An 18,559-nucleotide genomic window follows, 5' to 3' on the forward strand; every position below is an offset into this window, starting at 1 on the left:
ATTTACTGCTCAATAATCCCTGGGAGCAGGGGTCAGGCAGTGTGGTCCGGGAGACCCCAATTAAAATGCTGTGGCAGAGACCTCTGTGCTGTATATAGTTAACCATTTACTGCTCAATAATCCCTGGGAGCAGGGGACAGGCAGTGTGGCCTCGGGAGCCGCCAATTAAAAAGCTGTTTCAGAGACCTCTGTGCTGTATATAGTTAACCATTTACTGCTCAATAATCCCTGGGAGCAGGGAAGAGGCAGTGTGGCCTCGGGAGCCCCCAGTTAAAAAGGTGTTTCAGATATACTGAGCTGTATATAGTTAACCATTTACTGCTCAATAATCCCTGGGAGCAGGGAAGAGGCAGTGTGGCCTCGGGAGCCCCCAGTTAAAAAGGTGTTTCAGAGACATCTGTGCTGTATATAGTTAACCATTTACTGCTCAATAATCCCTGGGAGCAGGTACAGGCAGTGTGGCCTAGAGAGCACCCAATTAAAAAGCTGTTTCAGAGACCTCTGTGCTGTATACAGTTAACCATTTACTGCTCAATAATCCCTGGGAGCAGGGAAAAGGCAGTGTGGTCCGTGAGCCCCCAATTTAAAAGCTGTTTCAGAGACCTGTGTGCTGTATATAGCTAACCATTTACTGCTCAATAATCCCTGGGACCAGGGGCCAGGCAGTGTGGTCCGGGAGACCCCAATTAAAAAGCTGTTTCACAGACCTCTGTGCTGTATATAGTTAACCATTTACTGCTCAATAATCCCTGGGAGCAGGGGACATGCGGTGTGGCCTCGGGAGCCGCCAATTAAAACGCTGTTTCAGAGACCTCTGTGCTGTATATAGTTAACCATTTACTGCTCAATAATCCCTGGGAGCAGGATAGAGGCAATGTGGCCTCGGGAGCCCCCAATTAAAAGGCTGTTTCAGAGACCTTTGTGCTGTACGTATTTAACCATTTACTGCTCAATAATCCCTGGGACCAGGGGTCACGCAGTGCGGCCTCGAGAACCCCAATTAAAAAGCTGATTCCGAGACCTCTGTGCCTGTATAGAGTTAACCATTTACTGCTCAATAATCCCTGGGAGCAGGGGACAGGCAGTGTGGCCACGGGTGCCCCAATTAAAAAGCTGTTTCAGAGACCTCTGTGCCTGTATAGAGTTAACTATTTACTGCTCAATAATCCCTGGGAGCGGGGGACAGGCAGTGTGGCCACGGGTGCCCCAATTAAAAGGCTGTTTCAGAGACTTCTGTGCTGTATATAGTTAACCATTTACTGCTCATTAATCCCTGGGAGCAGGGGACAGGCAGTGTGGCCTCGGGAGCCCCCAATTAAAAGGCTGTTTCAGAGACCTCTGTGCTGTATATAGTTAACCATTTACTGCTCAGTAATCTCTGGGAGCAGGGGACAGGCAGTGTGGCCTCGGGAGGCCCCAATTAAAAAGCTGTTTCAGAGACCTCTGTGCCTGTATATAGTTAACCATTTACTGCTCAATTATCCCTGAGAGCAAGGGTCAGGCAGTGTGGCCTCGGGAGCCCCCAATTAAAAAGCTGTTTCAGTGACCTCTGCGCCTGTATATAGTTAATCATTTACTGCTCAATAAGCCCTGGGAGCAGGGGACAGGCAGTGTGGTCCGGGAGCACACATTTAAAAAGCTGTTTCAGAGACTTCTGCGCCTGAATAGTTAACCATTTACTGCTTAATAATCCTTCGGAGCAGGGGACAGGCAGTGTAGCCTCGGGTGCCCCCAATTAAAAATCTGTTTCCGAGATCTCTGTGCTGTATATAGTTAACCATTTACTGCTCAATAATCCCTGGGAGCAGGGGACATGCAGTATGACCTCGGGAGCCCCCAGTTAAAAAGCTGTTTCAGAGACCTCTGTGCTGTACGTACTTAACCATTTACTTCCCAATAATCCCTGGGAGCAGGGTACAGGCAGTGTGGCCTCGGGAGCCCCCAATTAAAAAGCTGTGTCAGAGACCTCTATGCTGTATATAGTTAACCATTTACTTCTCAATAATCCCTGGGAACAGGGGACAGGCAGTGTGGCCTCGGGAGCCCCCTATTAAAAAGCTGTTTCAGATACTCTGTGCTGTATATACTTAACCATTTACTGTCAATAATCCCTCGTAGCAGGGGACAGGCAGTGTGGTCCGGGAGCCCCCAATTAAAAAGCTGTTTCAGAGACCCCTGTGCTGTATATAGTTAACCATTTACTGCTCAATAATCCCTTGGAGCAGGGGACAGGCAGTGTGGCCTCGCAGAACCCAATGAAAAAGCTGATTGGGAGACCTCTGTGCTGTATACAGTTAACCATTTACTGCTCAATAATCCCTGGGAGCAGGGGTCAGGCTGTTTTGCCTTCGGAGGCCCCAATTAAAAAGCTGTTTCAGAGAGCTCTATGCTGTATATAGTTAACCGTGTCCTTACCAATAATTCCTGGGAGCAGGGGACAGGTAGTTTGGCCTCGGGTGCCCACAATTAAAAAGCTGTTTCAGAGTCCTCTATGCTGTATATAGTTAACCGTGTACTTCCCAATAATCCCTGGGAGAAGGGGACAGGCAGTGTGGCCTCGGGAGCCCCCAATTAAAAAGCTGTTTCAGAGACCTCTGTGCCTGTATATAGTTAACCATTTACTGCTCAATAATCCCTATGAGCAGGGGACAGGCAGTGTGGCCTTGGGAGCCCCCAATTAAAAATCTGTTTCAGAGGCCTCTGTGCTGTATATAATTAACCATTTACTGCTCAATAATCCCTGGGAGCAGGGGGACAGACAGTGTGGCCTCGGGAGCCCCCAGTTAAAAACCTGTTTCAGAGACCTCTGTGCCTGAATATAGTTAACCATTTACTTATCAATATTCCCTGGGAGCAGGGGACAGGCAGTGTAGCTACGGGAGCCCCCAATTGAAAAGCTGTTTCAGTGACCTCTGTGCTGTGTATATTTAACCATTTACTTTGTCTTAATAAACCCTGGGAGCTGCAGACAGGCAGTGTGGCCTTGGGAGCCCCCAATTAAAAAGCTGTTTCAGAGGCCTCTGTGCTGTATATAATTAACCATTTACTGCTCAATAATCCCTGGGAGCAGGGGGACAGACAGTGTGGCCTCGGGAGCCCCCAATTAAAAAGCTGTTTCAGTGACCTCTGTGCTGTATATATTTAACCATTTACTGCTCAATAATCCCTGGGAGCAGGGGACAGGCAGCGTGGCCTCGGGAGCCCCCAATTAAAAAGCTGTTTCAGTGATCTCTGTGCTGTATATAGTTAACAATTTACTGCTCAATAATCCCTGGGAGCAGGGGTCAGGCAGTGTGGCCTCGGGAGCCCCCAATTAAACCGCTGTTTCAGAGACCTCTGTGCCTGTTTATAGTTAACTATTTACTGCTCAATAATCAGTGGGAGCAGGGGACAGGCAGTGTGGTCCGGGAGCCCCAATTAAAATGCTGGTTCAGAGACCTCTGTCCCTGTATATACTTAACCATTTACAGCTCAATAATACCTTGGAGCAGGGGTTGAAATGCTGTGTCAGAGACCACTGGGCCTGTATATAGTTAACCATTTACTGCTCAATAATCCCTGGGAGCATGGGACAGGCAGTGTGGCCTCGGTAGCCCTCAGTTAAAAAGGTGTTTCAGCTACTCTGTGCTGTATGTTGTTAACCATTTACTGCTCAATATTCCCTGGGAGCATGGGACAGGCAGTGTGGCCTCTGGAGCCCCCAGTTAAAAAGGTGTTTCAGATAAACTGAGCTGTATATAGTTAACCATTTACTGCTCAATATTCCCTGGGAGCAGGGGACAGGCAGTGTGGCCTCGGGAGCCCCCAATTAAAAAGCTGTTTCAGAGACCTCTGTGCTGTATGTAGTTAACCATTTACTGCTCAATTGTCCCTGAGAGCAGGGGACAGGCAGCGTGGTCCGGGAGCCCCCAGTTAAAAACCTGTTTCAGAGACCTCTGTGCCTGAATATAGTTAACCATTTACTTCTCAATATTCCCTGGGAGCAGGGGACAGGCAGTGTGGCTCCGGGAGCCCCCAATTGAAAAGCTGTTTCAGTGACCTCTGTGCTGTGTATATTTAACCATTTACTTTGTCTTAATAAACCCTGGGAGCTGGAGACAGGCAGTGTGGCCTCGGGAGCCCCCAATTAAAAAGCAGTTTCAGTGACAACTGTGCTGTATATGTTTAACCATTTACTTGGTCTTAATAATCGCTGGGAGCTGTAGACAGGCAGTGTGGCCTCGGGAGCCCCCAATTAAAAAGCAGTTTCAGTGACAACTGTGCTGTATATATTTAACCATTTACTGCTCAATAATCCCTGGGAGCAGGGGACAGGCAGTGTGGCCTCGGGAGCCCCCAATTAAAAAGTTGTTTCACAGACCTCTGTGCTGTATATAGTTAACCATTTACTGCTCAATAATCCGTGGGAGCAGGGGACATGCAGTGTGGCTCCCGGAGCCCCCAATTAAAAAGTTGTTTCAGTAACCTCTGCTGTATATAGTTAACCATTTACTGCTCAATAATCCCTGTGAGCAGGGGACAGGCAGTATGGCCTTGGGAGCCCCCAATTAAAAAGCTGTTTCAGAGGCCTCTGTGCTGTATATAATTAACCATTTACTTCACAATAATCCCTGGGAGCAGGGGACAGGCAGTGAGGCCTCGGGAGCCCCCAATTAAAAAGCTGTTCCAGTGACCTCTGTGCTGTATATAGTTAACAATTTACTGCTCAATAATCCCTGGGAGCAGGGGTCAGGCAGTGTGGCCTCGGGAGCCCCCAATTTAAAAGCTGTTTCAGTGACCTCTGTGCCTGTATACAGTTAACCATTTACTGCTCAATAATCCCTGGGAGCAGGGGACAGGCAGTGTGGCTCCGGGATCCCCCAATTAAAAAGCTGTTTCAGTGACCTCTGTGCTGTATATAGTTAACCATTAACTGCTCAATAATCAGTGGGAGCAGGGGACAGGCAGTGTGGTCCGGGAGCCCAAATTAAAATGCTGGTTCAGAGATATCTGTCCCTGTATATACTTAACCATTTACTGCTCAATAGTCCCTGGGAGCAGGGGTTGAAATGCTGTGTCAGAGACCACTGGGCCTGTATATAGTTAACCATTTACTGCTCAATAATCCCTGGGAGCATGGGACAGGCGGTGTGGCCTCGGGAACCCCCGGTTAAAAAGGTGTTTCAGATACTCTGTGCTGTATATAGTTAACCATTTACTGCTCAATAATACCTGGGAGCAGGGGACAGGCAGTGTGGCCTCGGGAGCCCCCAGTTAAAAAGGTGTTTCAGATAAGCTGTGCTGTATATAGTTAACCATTTACTGCTCAATAATCCCTGGGAGCAGGTGACAGGCCGTGTGGCTACGGGAGCCCCAATTAAAAAGCTGTTTCAGAGGCCTCTGTGCTGTGTATAGTTAACCATTTACTTCTCAGTAATCCCTGGGAGCAGGGGACAGGCAGTGTGGTCCGGGACCCCCAATTAAAACGCGGTTTCAGAGACCTCTGCGCCTGGATATAGTTAACCATTTACTGCTCAATAATCCCTAGGAGCAGGGGACAGGCAGTGTGGTCCTGGAGACCCCAATAAAAAGCTGCTTCAGAGACCTCTGCGCCTGGATATAGTTAACCATTTACTGCTCAATAATCCCTGGGTGCAGGGGACATGCAGTGTGGCTCCCGGAGCCCCCAATTAAAAAGTTGTTTCAGTAACCTCTGCTGTATATAGTTAACCATTTACTTTGTCTTAATAATCCCTGGGACCTGGAGACAGGCAGTGTGGCCTCGGGAGCCCCCAATTAAAAAGCTGTTTCAGTGACCTCTGTGCAGTATATAGTTAACCATTTACTGCTCAATATTCCCTGGGAGCAGGGGACAGGCAGTGTGGCCTCGGGAGCCCCCAAATAAAAAGCTGTTTCAGTGACCTCTCTGCTGTATATAGTTAACAATTTACTGCTCAATAATCCCTGGGAGCAGGGGTCAGGCAGTGTGGCCTCGGGAGCCCCCAATTAAAAAGCTGTTTCAGTGACCTCCGTGCCTGTATATAGTTAACCATTTACTGCTCAATAATCCCTGGGAGCAGGGGACAGGCAGTGTGGCTCCGGGATCCCCCAATTAAAAAGCTGTTTCAGTGACCTCTGTGCTGTATATAGTTAACCATTTACTGCTCAATAATCAGTGGGAGCAGGGGACAGGCAGTGTGGTCCGGGAGCCCCAAATAAAATGCTGGTTCAGAGACATCTGTCCCGGTATATACTTAACCATTTACTGCTCAATAATCCCTGGGAGCAGGGGTTGAAATGCTGTGTCAGAGACCACTGGGCCTGTATATAGTTAACATTTACTGCTCAATAATCCCTGGGAGCAGGGGACAGGCAGTGTGGCATCGCAAGCCCCCGGTTAAAAATGTGTTTCAGATACTCTGTGCTGTATATTGTTAAACATTTACTGCTCAATAATCCCTGGGAGCATGGGACAGGCAGTGTGCCTCGGGAGCCCCCAGTTAAAAAGGTGTTTCAGATACTCTGTGCTGTATATATTTAACCATTTACTGCTCAATAATTCCTGGGAGCAGGGCACAGGCAGTGTGGTCCGGGAGCCCCCAGTTAAAAACCTGTTTCAGAGACCTCTGTGCAGTCTATCGTTAGCCATTTACTTCTCAATAATTCCTGGGAGCAGTGGACAGGCAGTGTGGTCTCGTGAGAAAACAATTAAAACGCTGTTTCAGAGACCTCTGTGCCTGTATATAGTTAACCATTTACTGTCAATAATTCCTGGGAGCAGGGGACAGGCAGTGTGGTCTCGGGAGAAAACAATTAAAACGCTGTTTCAGAGACCTCTGTGCCTGTATATAGTTAACCATTTACTGCTCAATAATCCCTGGGAGCAGGGGACAGGCAGTGTGTCCGGGAACCCCCAATTAAAAAGCTGTTTCTGAGACCTCTGTGCTGTATATAGTTAACCATTTACTGCTCAATAATTCCTGGGAGCAGGGGACAGGCAGTGTGTCCGGGAACCCCCAATTAAAAAGCTGTTTCTGAGACGTCTGTGCTGTATATAGTTAACCATTTACTGCTCAATAATTCCTGGGAGCAGGGGACAGGCAGTGTGGCCTCGGGAGCCCCCAGTTAAAAAGGTTTTTCAGATACTCTGTGCTGTATATTGTTAACCATTTACTTCTCAATAATGCCTGGGAGCAGGGGACAGGCAGTGTGGTCCGGGAGCCCCCCAAAAAATGCTGGTTCAGAGACCTCTGTCCCTGTATATAGTTAAACCATTTCCTGCTCAATAATCCCTGGGTGCAGGGGTTAAAATGATGTGTCAGAGACCACTGGGCCTGTATATAGTTAACCATTTACTGCTCAATAATTCCTGGGAGCAGGGGACAGGCAGTGTGGCCTCGGGAGCCCCCAGTTAAAAAGGTGTTTCAGATACTCTGTGCTGTATATTGTTAACCATTTACTGCTCAATAATCCCTGGGAGCAGATGACAGGCAGTGTGGCCTCGGGAGCCCATAGTTAAAAAGGTGTTTCAGATACACTGTGCTGTATATAGTTAACCATTTACTGCTCAATACTCCCTGGGAGCAGGGAACAGGCAGTGTGGCATTGGGAGCCCACAATTAAAAAGCTGTTTCAGAGGACTCTGTGCTATATATAATTAACCATTTACTTCTCAATAATCCCTGTGAGCAGGGGACAGGCCGTGTGGCTCCGGGAGCACGAATTAAAAAGCTGTTTCAGAGACCTCTGCGCCTGTATATAGTTAACCACTTACTGCTCAATAATCCCTGGGAGCAGGGAACAGGCAGTGTGGCATTGGGAGCCCACAATTAAAAAGCTGTTTCAGAGACCTCTGTGCCTGTATATAGTTAACCATTTACTGCTCAATAATCCCTGGGAGCAGGGGACAGGCAGTGTGGCTCCGAGATCCCCCAATTAAAAAACCTTTTCAGTGACCTCTGTGCAGTCTATCGTTAACCATTTGCTTCTCAATAATCCCTGTGAGCAGGGTACAGGCAGTGTGGTCCGTGAGCCACAATTAAAAAGCTGTTTCACAGACCTCTGTGCTGTATATAGTTAACCATTTACTGCTCAATAATCCCTGGGAGCAGGGGACAGGCAGTGTGGCCTCGGGAGCCCCCAATTAAAAACACTTTCAGAGACCTCTGTGCTGAATATATTTAACCATTTAGTTCTCAATAATCCTTGGGAGCAGGGGACAGCAGTGTGGCCTTGGGAGCCCCCAATTAAAAAGCTGTTTCAGAGGACTCTGTGCTATATATAATTAACCATTTACTTCTCAATAATCCCTGGGAGCAGGGGACAGGCAGTGTGGTCCGGGAGCCCCAAAACAAATGCTGGTTCAGAGACCTCTGTCCCTGTATATAGTTAAACCTTTTCCTGCTCAATAATCCCTGGGAGCAGGGGACAGGCAGTGTGTCCGGGAACCCCCAATTAAAAAGCTGTTTCTGAGACCTCTGTGCTGTATATAGTTAACCATTTACTGCTCAATAATCCCTGGGAGCAGGAGACAGGCAGTGTGGTCCGGGAGCCCACAATTAAAAAGTTGTTTCAGAGACCTCTGTGCTGTATATAGTTAACCATTTACTTCTCAATAATCCCTGGGAGCAAGGGACAGGCAGTGTGGCTCCAGGAGCCCCCAATTAAAAAGCTGTTTCAGAGACCTCTGTGCTGTATATATTTAACCATTTACTTCTCAATAATCCCTGGGAGCAGGGGACAGCAGTGTGGCCTCGGGAGCCCCCAATTCAAAAGCTGTTCCAGAGACGTCTGTGCTGTATATATTTAACCATTTTCTTCTCAATAATCCCTGGGAGCAGGGGACAGGCAGTGTGGCCTCGGGAGCCCCCAATTTAAAAACTGTTTCAGGGACCTCTGTGCCTGAATATAGTTAACAATTTACTGCTCAATAATCCCTGGGAGCAGGGGACAGGCTGTGTGGCGTCGTGAGCCCCCAATTAAAAAGCTGTTTCAGAGACGTCTGTGCTGTATATATTTAACCATTTTCTTCTCAATAATCCCTGGGAGCAGGGGACAGCAGTGTGGCCTCGGGAGACCCCAATTAAAAAGCTGATTCAGAGACCTCTGTGCTGTATATCGTTAACCATTTACTTCTCAATAATCCTTGGGAGCAGGGGACAGACAGTGTGGTCGGGAGCTCCCAATTAAAAAGCTGTTTCAGTGACCTCTCTGCTGTGTATATTTAACCATTTACTTCTCAATAATCCCTGGGAGCAGGGGACAGGCAGTGTGGTCTCTTGAGAAAACAATTAAAACTCTGTTTCAGAGACCTCTGTGCCTGTATATAGTTAACTATTTACTGCTCAATAATCCCTGGGTGCAGGGGACAGGCAGTGTGGCCTCGGGAGCACCCAATTAAAAAGCTGTTTCAGTGATCTCAGTGTCTAAATATAGTTAACCATTTACGTCTCAATAATCCTGAGGAGCAGGGGACAGGCAGTGTGGCTCCGGGAGCCCCAAATTAAAAATCTGTTTCAGAGATCTCTGTGCTGTATATAGTTAACCATTTGCTTCTCAATAATCCCTGGGAGCAGGGACAGGCAGTGTGGTCCGTGAGCACAATTAAATAGCTGTTTCACAGACCTCTGTGCTGTATATAGTTAACCATTTACTGCTCAATAATCCCTGGATGCTGGGGACAGGCAGTGTGGCTTCGGGAGCCCCCAATTAAAAAGCTGTTTCAGAGACCTCTGTGCTGTAAATAGTTAACCATTTACTGCTCAATAATCCCTGGGAGCAGGGGACAGCAGTGTGGACTTGGGAGCCCCCAATTAAAAAGCTTTTTCAGAGACCTCTGTGCTGTATATATTTAACCATTTACTGCTCAATAATCCCTGGGAGCAGGGGACAGGCAGCGTGGCTCCGGGTGCCCCCAATAAAAAACCTGTTTCAGTGATCTCTGTGCCTATATATAGTTAACTATTTACTGCTCAATAATCCTTGGGAGCAGGAGTCAGGCAGTGTGGCTCCGTGAGTCCCCAATTAAAAAACTGTTTCAGTGATCTCTGTGCAATCTATCGTTAACCATTTACTGCTCAATAACCCCTGTGAGCAGGGAACAGGCAGTGTGGCCTTGGGAGCCCACAATTAAAAAGCTGTTTCAGAGGACTCTGTGCTATATATAATTAACAATTTACTTCTCAATAATCCCTGGGAGCAGGGGACAGGCCGTGTGGCTCCGGGAGCCCGAATTAAAAAGCTGTTTCAGAGACCTCTGCGCTTGTATATAGTTAAGCATTTACTGCTCAATAATCCCTGGGAGCAGGGGACAGGCAGTGTGGCTCCGAGATCCCCCAATTAAAAAACTTTTTCAGTGACCTCTGTGCAATCTATCGTTAACCATTTGCTTCTCAATAATCCCTGGGAGCAGGGGACAGGCAGTGTGGTCCGTGAGCCACAATTAAAAAGCTGTTTCACAGACCTCTGTGCTGTATATAGTTAACCATTTACTGCTCAATAATCCCTGGGAGCTGGGGACAGGCAGTGTGGCCTCGGGAGCCCCCAATTAAAAACACTTTCAGAGACCTATGTGCTGTATATATTTAACCATTTAGTTCTCAATAATCCCTGGGAGCAGGGGACAGGCAGTGTGGCCTTGGGAGCCCCCAATTAAAAAGCTGTTTCAGAGACCTCTGCGCTGTATATATTTAACCATTTACTGCTCAATAATCGCTGGGAGCAGGGGACAGGCAGTGTGGCTCCGCGTGCCCCCAATTAAAAAGCTGTTTCAGTGACCTTGGTTCCTATATATAGTTAACTATTTACTGCTCAATAATCCCTGGGAGCAGGGGACAGGCAGTTTGGCTCCGGGAGCCCCCAATTAAAAAACTGTTTCAGGGACCTCTGTGCTGTATATATTTAACCATTTACTTCTCAATAATCCCTGGGAGCAGGGGACAGGCAGTCTGGTCTCGGGTGAAAACAATTAAAACACTGTTTCAGAGACCTCTGTGCCTGTATATAGTTAACCATTTACTGCTCAATAATCCCTGGGAGCAGGGGTCAGGCAGTGTGGCCTCGGGAGCCCCCAATTAAAAAGCTGTTTCACAGACCTCTGTGCTGTATATAATTAACCATTTACTTCTCAATAATCCCTGGGAGCAGGGGACAGGCAGTGTGGCTCCGGGAGCCCCCAATTAAAAGGCTGTTTCAGAGACCTCTGCGCTGTATATATTTAACCATTTACTGCTCAATAATCGCTGGGAGCAGGGGACAGGCAGCGTGGCTCCGGGTGCCCCCAATTAAAAAGCTGTTTCAGTGACCTCTGTTCCTATATATAGTTAACTATTTACTGCTCAATAATCCCTGGGAGCAGGAGTCAGGCAGTGTGGCTCCGGGAGCCCCCAATTAAAAAACTGTTTCAGGGACCTCTGTGCTGTATATATTTAACCATTTACTTCTCAATAATCCCTGGGAGCAGGTGACAGGCAGTCTGGTCTCGGGTGAAAACAATTAAAACACTGTTTCAGAGACCTCTGTGCCTGTATATAGTTAACCATTTACTGCTCAATAATCCCTGGGAGCAGGGGTCAGGCAGTGTGGCCTCGGGAGCCCCCAATTAAAAAGCTGTTTCACAGACCTCTGTCCTGTATATAATTAACCATTTACTTCTCAATAATCCCTGTGAGCAGGGGACAGGCAGTGTGGCTCCGGGAGCCCCAAATTAAAAAGCTGTTTCAGTGACCTCTGTGCAGTATATCGTTAACCATTTACTGCTCAATAATCAGTGGGATCAGGAGACAGGCAGTATGGTCCGGGAGCCCCAAATAAAAAGCTGGTTCAGAGACCTCTGACCCTGTATATAGTTAACCATTTACTGCTCAGTAATCCCTGGGAGCAGGGGACAGGCAGTGTGGCCTCGGGAGCCCCCAGTTAAAAAGGTGTTTCAGATACTCTGTGCTGTATATTGTTAACCATTTACTGCTCAATAATCCCTGGGAGCAGGGGACAGGCAGTGTGGCCTCGGGAGCCCATAGTTAAAAAGCTGTTTCAGATAATCTGTGCTGTATATAGTTAACCATTTACTGCTCAATAATCCCTGGGAGCAGGTGACAGGCCTGTGTGGCTCGGGGAGCCCGAATTAAAAAGCTGTTTCAGAGACCTCTGCGCCTGTATATAGTTAACCATTTACTGCTCAATAATCCCTGGGAGCAGGGGACAGGCAGTTCGGCCCCGGGAGCCCCCAATTAAAAAGTTGTTTCAGAGACCTCTGTGCCTGTATATAGTTAACCATTTACTGCTCAATAATCCCTGGGAGCAGGGGACAGGCAGTGTGTCCGGGTACCCCCAATTAAAAAGCTGTTTCTGAGACCTCTGTGCTGTATATAGTTAACCATTTACTGCTCAATAATCCCTGGGACCAGGGGACAGGCAGTGTGGCCTCGGGAGCCCCCAATTAAAACGTTGTTTCAGAGACCTCTGTGCCTGTATGTCATTAACCATTTACTGCTCAATAATCAGTGGGAGCAGGGGTCAGGCAGTGTGGCCTGGGAGCCCCCAATTAATAAGCTGGTTCAGAGACATCTGTGCTGTATATAGTTAACAATTTACTGCTCAATAATCCCTGGGAGCAGGGGACAGGCTGTGTGGCTCCGGGAGCCCCCAATTAAAAAGCTGTTTCAGTGACCTCTGTGCAGTCTATCGTTCACCATTTGCTTCTCAATAATCCCTGGGAGGAGGGAACATGCAGTGTGGTCCGTGAGCCACAATTAAAAAGCTATTTCACAGACCTCTGTGCTGTATATAGTTAACCATTTACTGCTCAATAATCCCTGGGAGCAGGGGACAGGCAGTGTGTCCGGGAACCCCCAATTAAAAAGCTGTTTCTGAGACCTCTGTGCTGTATATAGTTAACCATTTACTGCTCAATAAGCCCTGGGAGCAGGAGACAGGCAGTGTGGTCCGGGAGCCCACAATTAAAAAGCTGTTTCAGAGGACTCTGTGCTATATATAATTAACCATATACTTCTCAATAATCCCTGGGAGCAGTGGACAGGCAGTGTGGTCCGGGAGCCCCCAAAAAAATGCTGGTTCAGAGACCTCTGTCCCTGTATATAGTTAAACCTTTTCCTGCTCAATAATCCCTGGGAGCAGGGGTTAAAATGATGTGTCAGAGACCACTGGGTCTGTATATAGTTAACCATTTACTTCTCAATAATCCCTGGGAGCAAGGGACAGGCAGTGTGGCTCCAGGAGCACCCAATTAAAAAGCTGTTTCAGAGACCTCTGTGCTGTATATATTTAACCATTTACTTCTCAATAATCCCTGGGAGCAGGGGACAGCAGTGTGGCCTCGGGAGCCCCCAATTCAAAAGCTGTTCCAGAGACGTCTGTGCTGTATATATTTAACCATTTACTTCTCAATAATCCCTGGGAGCAGGGGACAGGCAGTGTGGTCTCTTGAGAAAACAATTAAAACTCTGTTTCAGAGACCTCTGTGCCTGTATATAGTTAACCATTTACTGCTCAATAATCCCTGGGTGCAGGGGACAGCCAGTGTGGCCTCGGGAGCACCCAATTAAAAAGCTGTTTCAGTGATCTCAGTGTCTAAATATAGTTAACCATTTACGTCTCAATAATCCTGGGGAGCAGGGGACAGGCAGTGTGGCTCCGGGTGCCCCAAATTAAAAATCTGTTTCAGAGATCTCTGTGCTGTATATAGTTAACCATTTACTTCTCAATTATCCCTGGGAGCAGGGGACAGGCAGTGTAGCTCCGGAAGCCCCCAATTAAAAAGTTGTTTCAGAGACCTCTGTGCTGTATATAGTTAACCATTTACTTCTCAATAATCCCTGGGAGCAGGGGACAGGCAGTGTGGCCTCGGGAGCCCCCAATTTAAAAACTGTTTCAGGGACCTCTGTGCCTGAATATAGTTAACAATTTACTGCTCAATAATCCTTGGGAGCAGGGGACAGGCAGTGTGTCCGGGAACCCCCAATTAAAAAGCTGTTTCTGAGACCTCTGTGCTGTATATAGTTAACCATTTACTGCTCAATAATCCCTGGGAGCAGGAGACAGGCAGTGTGGTCCGGGAGCCCACAATTAAAAAGCTGTTTCAGAGGACTCTGTGCTATATATAATTAACCATTTACTTCTCAATAATCCCTGGGAGCAGTGGACAGGCAGTGTGGTCCGGGAGCCCCCAAAACAATGCTGGTTCAGAGACCTCTGTCCCTGTATATAGTTAAACCTTTTCCTGCTCAATAATCCCTGGGAGCAGGGGTTAAAATGATGTGTCAGAGACCACTGGGTCTGTATATAGTTAACCATTTACTTCTCAATAATGCCTGGGAGCAAGGGACAGGCAGTGTGGCTCCAGGAGCACCCAATTAAAAAGCTGTTTCAGAGACCTCTGTGCTGTATATATTTAACCATTTACTTCTCAATAATCCCTGGGAGCAGGGGACAGCAGTGTGGCCTCGGGAGCCCCCAATTCAAAAGCTGTTCCAGAGACGTCTGTGCTGTATATATTTAACCATTTACTTCTCAATAATCCCTGGGAGCAGGGGACAGGCAGTGTGGTCTCTTGAGAAAACAATTAAAACTCTGTTTCAGAGACCTCTGTGCCTGTATATAGTTAACCATTTACTGCTCAAAAATCCCTGGGTGCAGGGGACAGCCAGTGTGGCCTCGGGAGCACCCAATTAAAAAGCTGTTTCAGTGATCTCAGTGTCTAAATATAGTTAACCATTTACGTCTCAATAATCCTGGGGAGCAGGGGACAGGCAGTGTGGCTCCGGGTGCCCCAAATTAAAAATCTGTTTCAGAGATCTCTGTGGTGTATATAGTTAACCATTTACTTCTCAATTATCCCTGGGAGCAGGGGACAGGCAGTGTAGCTCCGGGAGCCCCCAATTAAAAAGCTGTTTCAGAGACCTCTGTGCTGTATATAGTTAACCATTTACTTCTCAATAATCCCTGGGAGCAGGGGACAGGCAGTGTGGCCTCGGGAGCCCCCAATTTAAAAACTGTTTCAGGGACCTCTGTGCCTGAATATAGTTAACAATTTACTGCTCAATAATCCCTGGGAGCAGTGGACAGGCAGTGTGGCGTCGTGAGCCCCCAATTAAAAAGCTGTTTCAGAGACGTCTGTGCTGTATATATTTAACCATTTTCTTCTCAATAATCCCTGGGAGTAGGGGACAGCAGTGTGGCCTCGGGAGCCCCCAATTAAAAAGCTGATTCAGAGACCTCTGTGCTGTAAATAGTTAACCATTTACTGCTCAATAATCCCTGGGAGCAGGGGACAGCAGTGTGGACTTGGGAGCCCCCAATTAAAAAGCTTTTTCAGAGACCTCTGTGCTTGTATATAGTTAACCATTTACTGCTCAATAATCCCTGGGAGCAGGGGACAGGCAGTGTGGCTCCGAGATCCCCCAATTAAAAAACTTTTTCAGTGACCTCTGTGCAATCTATCGTTAACCATTTGCTTCTCAATAATCCCTGGGAGCAGGGGACAGGCAGTGTGGTCCGTGAGCCACAATTAAAAAGCTGTTTCAGAGACCTCTGTGCTGTATATATTTAACCATTTAGTTCTCAATAATCCCTGGGAGCAGGGGACAGGCAGTGTGGCCTTGGGAGCTCCCAATTAAAAAGCTGTTTCAGAGACCTCTGCGCTGTATATATTTAACCATTTACTGCTCAATAATCGCTGGGAGCAGGGGACAGGCAGCGTGGCTCCGGGTGCCCCCAATTAAAAAGCTGTTTCAGTGACCTCTGTTCCTATATATAGTTAACTATTTACTGCTCAATAATCCCTGGGAGCAGGAGTCAGGCAGTGTGGCTCCGGGAGCCCCCAATTAAAAAACTGTTTCAGGGACCTCTGTGCTGTATATATTTAACCATTTACTTCTCAATAATCCCTGGGAGCAGGGGACAGGCAGTGTGGCTCCGGGAGTCCCCAATTAAAAAGCTGTTTCAGAGACCTCTGCGCTGTATATATTTAACCATTTACTGCTCAATAATCGCTGGGAGCAGGGGACAGGCAGCGTGGCTCCGGGTGCCCCCAATTAAAAAGCTGTTTCAGAGACCTCTGTGCTGTACATAGTTAACCATTTACTGCTCAATAATCCCTGGGAGCAGGAGTCAGGCAGTGTGGCTCCGGGAGCCCCCAATTAAAAAACTGTTTCAGGGACCTCTGTGCTGTATATATTTAACCATTTACTTCTCAATAATCTCTGGGAGCAGGGGACAGCAGTGTGGCCTCGGGAGCCCCCAATTTAAAAGCTGTTTCAGAGACGTCTGTGCTGTATATATTTAACCATTTTCTTCTCAATAATCCCTGGGAGCAGGGGACAGGCAGTGTGGCCTCGGGAGCCCCCAATTTAAAAACTGTTTCAGGGACCTCTGTGCCTGAATATAGTTAACAATTTACTGCTCAATAATCCCTGGGAGCAGGGGACAGCAGTGTGGACTTGGGAGCCCCCAATTAAAAAGCTTTTTCAGAGACCTCTGTGCTTGTATATAGTTAACCATTTACTGCTCAATAATCCCTGGGAGCAGGGGACAGGCAGTGTGGCTCCGAGATCCCCCAATTAAAAAACTTTTTCAGTGACCTCTGTGCAATCTATCGTTAACCATTTGCTTCTCAATAATCCCTGGGAGCAGGGGACAGGCAGTGTGGTCCGTGAGCCACAATTAAAAATCTGTTTCAGAGACCTCTGTGCTGTATATATTTAACCATTTAGTTCTCAATAATCCCTGGGAGCAGGGGACAGGCAGTGTGGCCTTGGGAGCTCCCAATTAAAAAGCTGTTTCAGAGACCTCTGCGCTGTATATATTTAACCATTTACTGCTCAATAATCGCTGGGAGCAGGGGACAGGCAGCGTGGCTCCGGGTGCCCCCAATTAAAAAGCTGTTTCAGTGACCTCTGTTCCTATATATAGTTAACTATTTACTGCTCAATAGTCCCTGGGAGCAGGAGTCAGGCAGTGTGGCTCCGGGAGCCCCCAATTAAAAAACTGTTTCAGGGACCTCTGTGCTGTATATATTTAACCATTTACTTCTCAATAATCCCTGGGAGCAGGGGACAGGCAGTGTGGCTCCGGGCGCCCCCAATTAAAAAGCTGTTTCAGAGACCTCTGCGCTGTATATATTTAACCATTTACTGCTCAATAATCGCTGGGAGCAGGGGACAGGCAGCGTGGCTCCGGGTGCCCCCAATTAAAAAGCTGTTTCAGAGACCTCTGTGCTGTACATAGTTAACCATTTACTGCTCAATAATCCCTGGGAGCAGGAGTCAGGCAGTGTGGCTCCGGGAGCCCCCAATTAAAAAACTGTTTCAGGGACCTCTGTGCTGTATATATTTAACCATTTACTTCTCAATAATCTCTGGGAGCAGGGGACAGGCAGTGTGGCTCCGGGAGCCCCAAATTAAAAAGCTGTTTCAGTGACCTCTGTGCAGTATATCGTTAACCATTTACTGCTCAATAATCAGTGGGATCAGGAGACAGGCAGTATGGTCCGGGAGCCCCAAATAAAAAGCTGGTTCAGAGACCTCTGACCCTGTATATAGTTAACCATTTACTGCTCAGTAATCCCTGGGAGCAGGGGACAGGCAGTGTGGCCTCGGGAGCCCCCAGTTAAAAAGGTGTTTCAGATACTCTGTGCTGTATATTGTTAACCATTTACTGCTCAATAATCCCTGGGAGCAGGGGACAGGCAGTGTGGCCTCGGGAGCCCATAGTTAAAAAGCTGTTTCAGATAATCTGTGCTGTATATAGTTAACCATTTACTGCTCAATAATCCCTGGGAGCAGGTGACAGGCCTGTGTGGCTCGGGGAGCCCGAATTAAAAAGCTGTTTCAGAGACCTCTGCGCCTGTATATAGTTAACCATTTACTGCTCAATAATCCCTGGGAGCAGGGGACAGGCAGTTCGGCCCCGGGAGCCCCCAATTAAAAAGTTGTTTCAGAGACCTCTGTGCCTGTATATAGTTAACCATTTACTGCTCAATAATCCCTGGGAGCAGGGGACAGGCAGTGTGTCCGGGTACCCCCAATTAAAAAGCTGTTTCTGAGACCTCTGTGCTGTATATAGTTAACCATTTACTGCTCAATAATCCCTGGGACCAGGGGACAGGCAGTGTGGCCTCGGGAGCCCCCAATTAAAACGTTGTTTCAGAGACCTCTGTGCCTGTATGTCATTAACCATTTACTGCTCAATAATCAGTGGGAGCAGGGGTCAGGCAGTGTGGCCTGGGAGCCCCCAATTAATAAGCTGGTTCAGAGACATCTGTGCTGTATATAGTTAACAATTTACTGCTCAATAATCCCTGGGAGCAGGGGACAGGCTGTGTGGCTCCGGGAGCCCCCAATTAAAAAGCTGTTTCAGTGACCTCTGTGCAGTCTATCGTTCACCATTTGCTTCTCAATAATCCCTGGGAGGAGGGAACATGCAGTGTGGTCCGTGAGCCACAATTAAAAAGCTATTTCACAGACCTCTGTGCTGTATATAGTTAACCATTTACTGCTCAATAATCCCTGGGAGCAGGGGACAGGCAGTGTGTCCGGGAACCCCCAATTAAAAAGCTGTTTCTGAG

The sequence above is a fragment of the Scyliorhinus torazame genome, chromosome 23 (assembly GCF_047496885.1).
Source record: "Scyliorhinus torazame isolate Kashiwa2021f chromosome 23, sScyTor2.1, whole genome shotgun sequence".
NCBI lineage: Eukaryota > Metazoa > Chordata > Chondrichthyes > Carcharhiniformes > Scyliorhinidae > Scyliorhinus > Scyliorhinus torazame.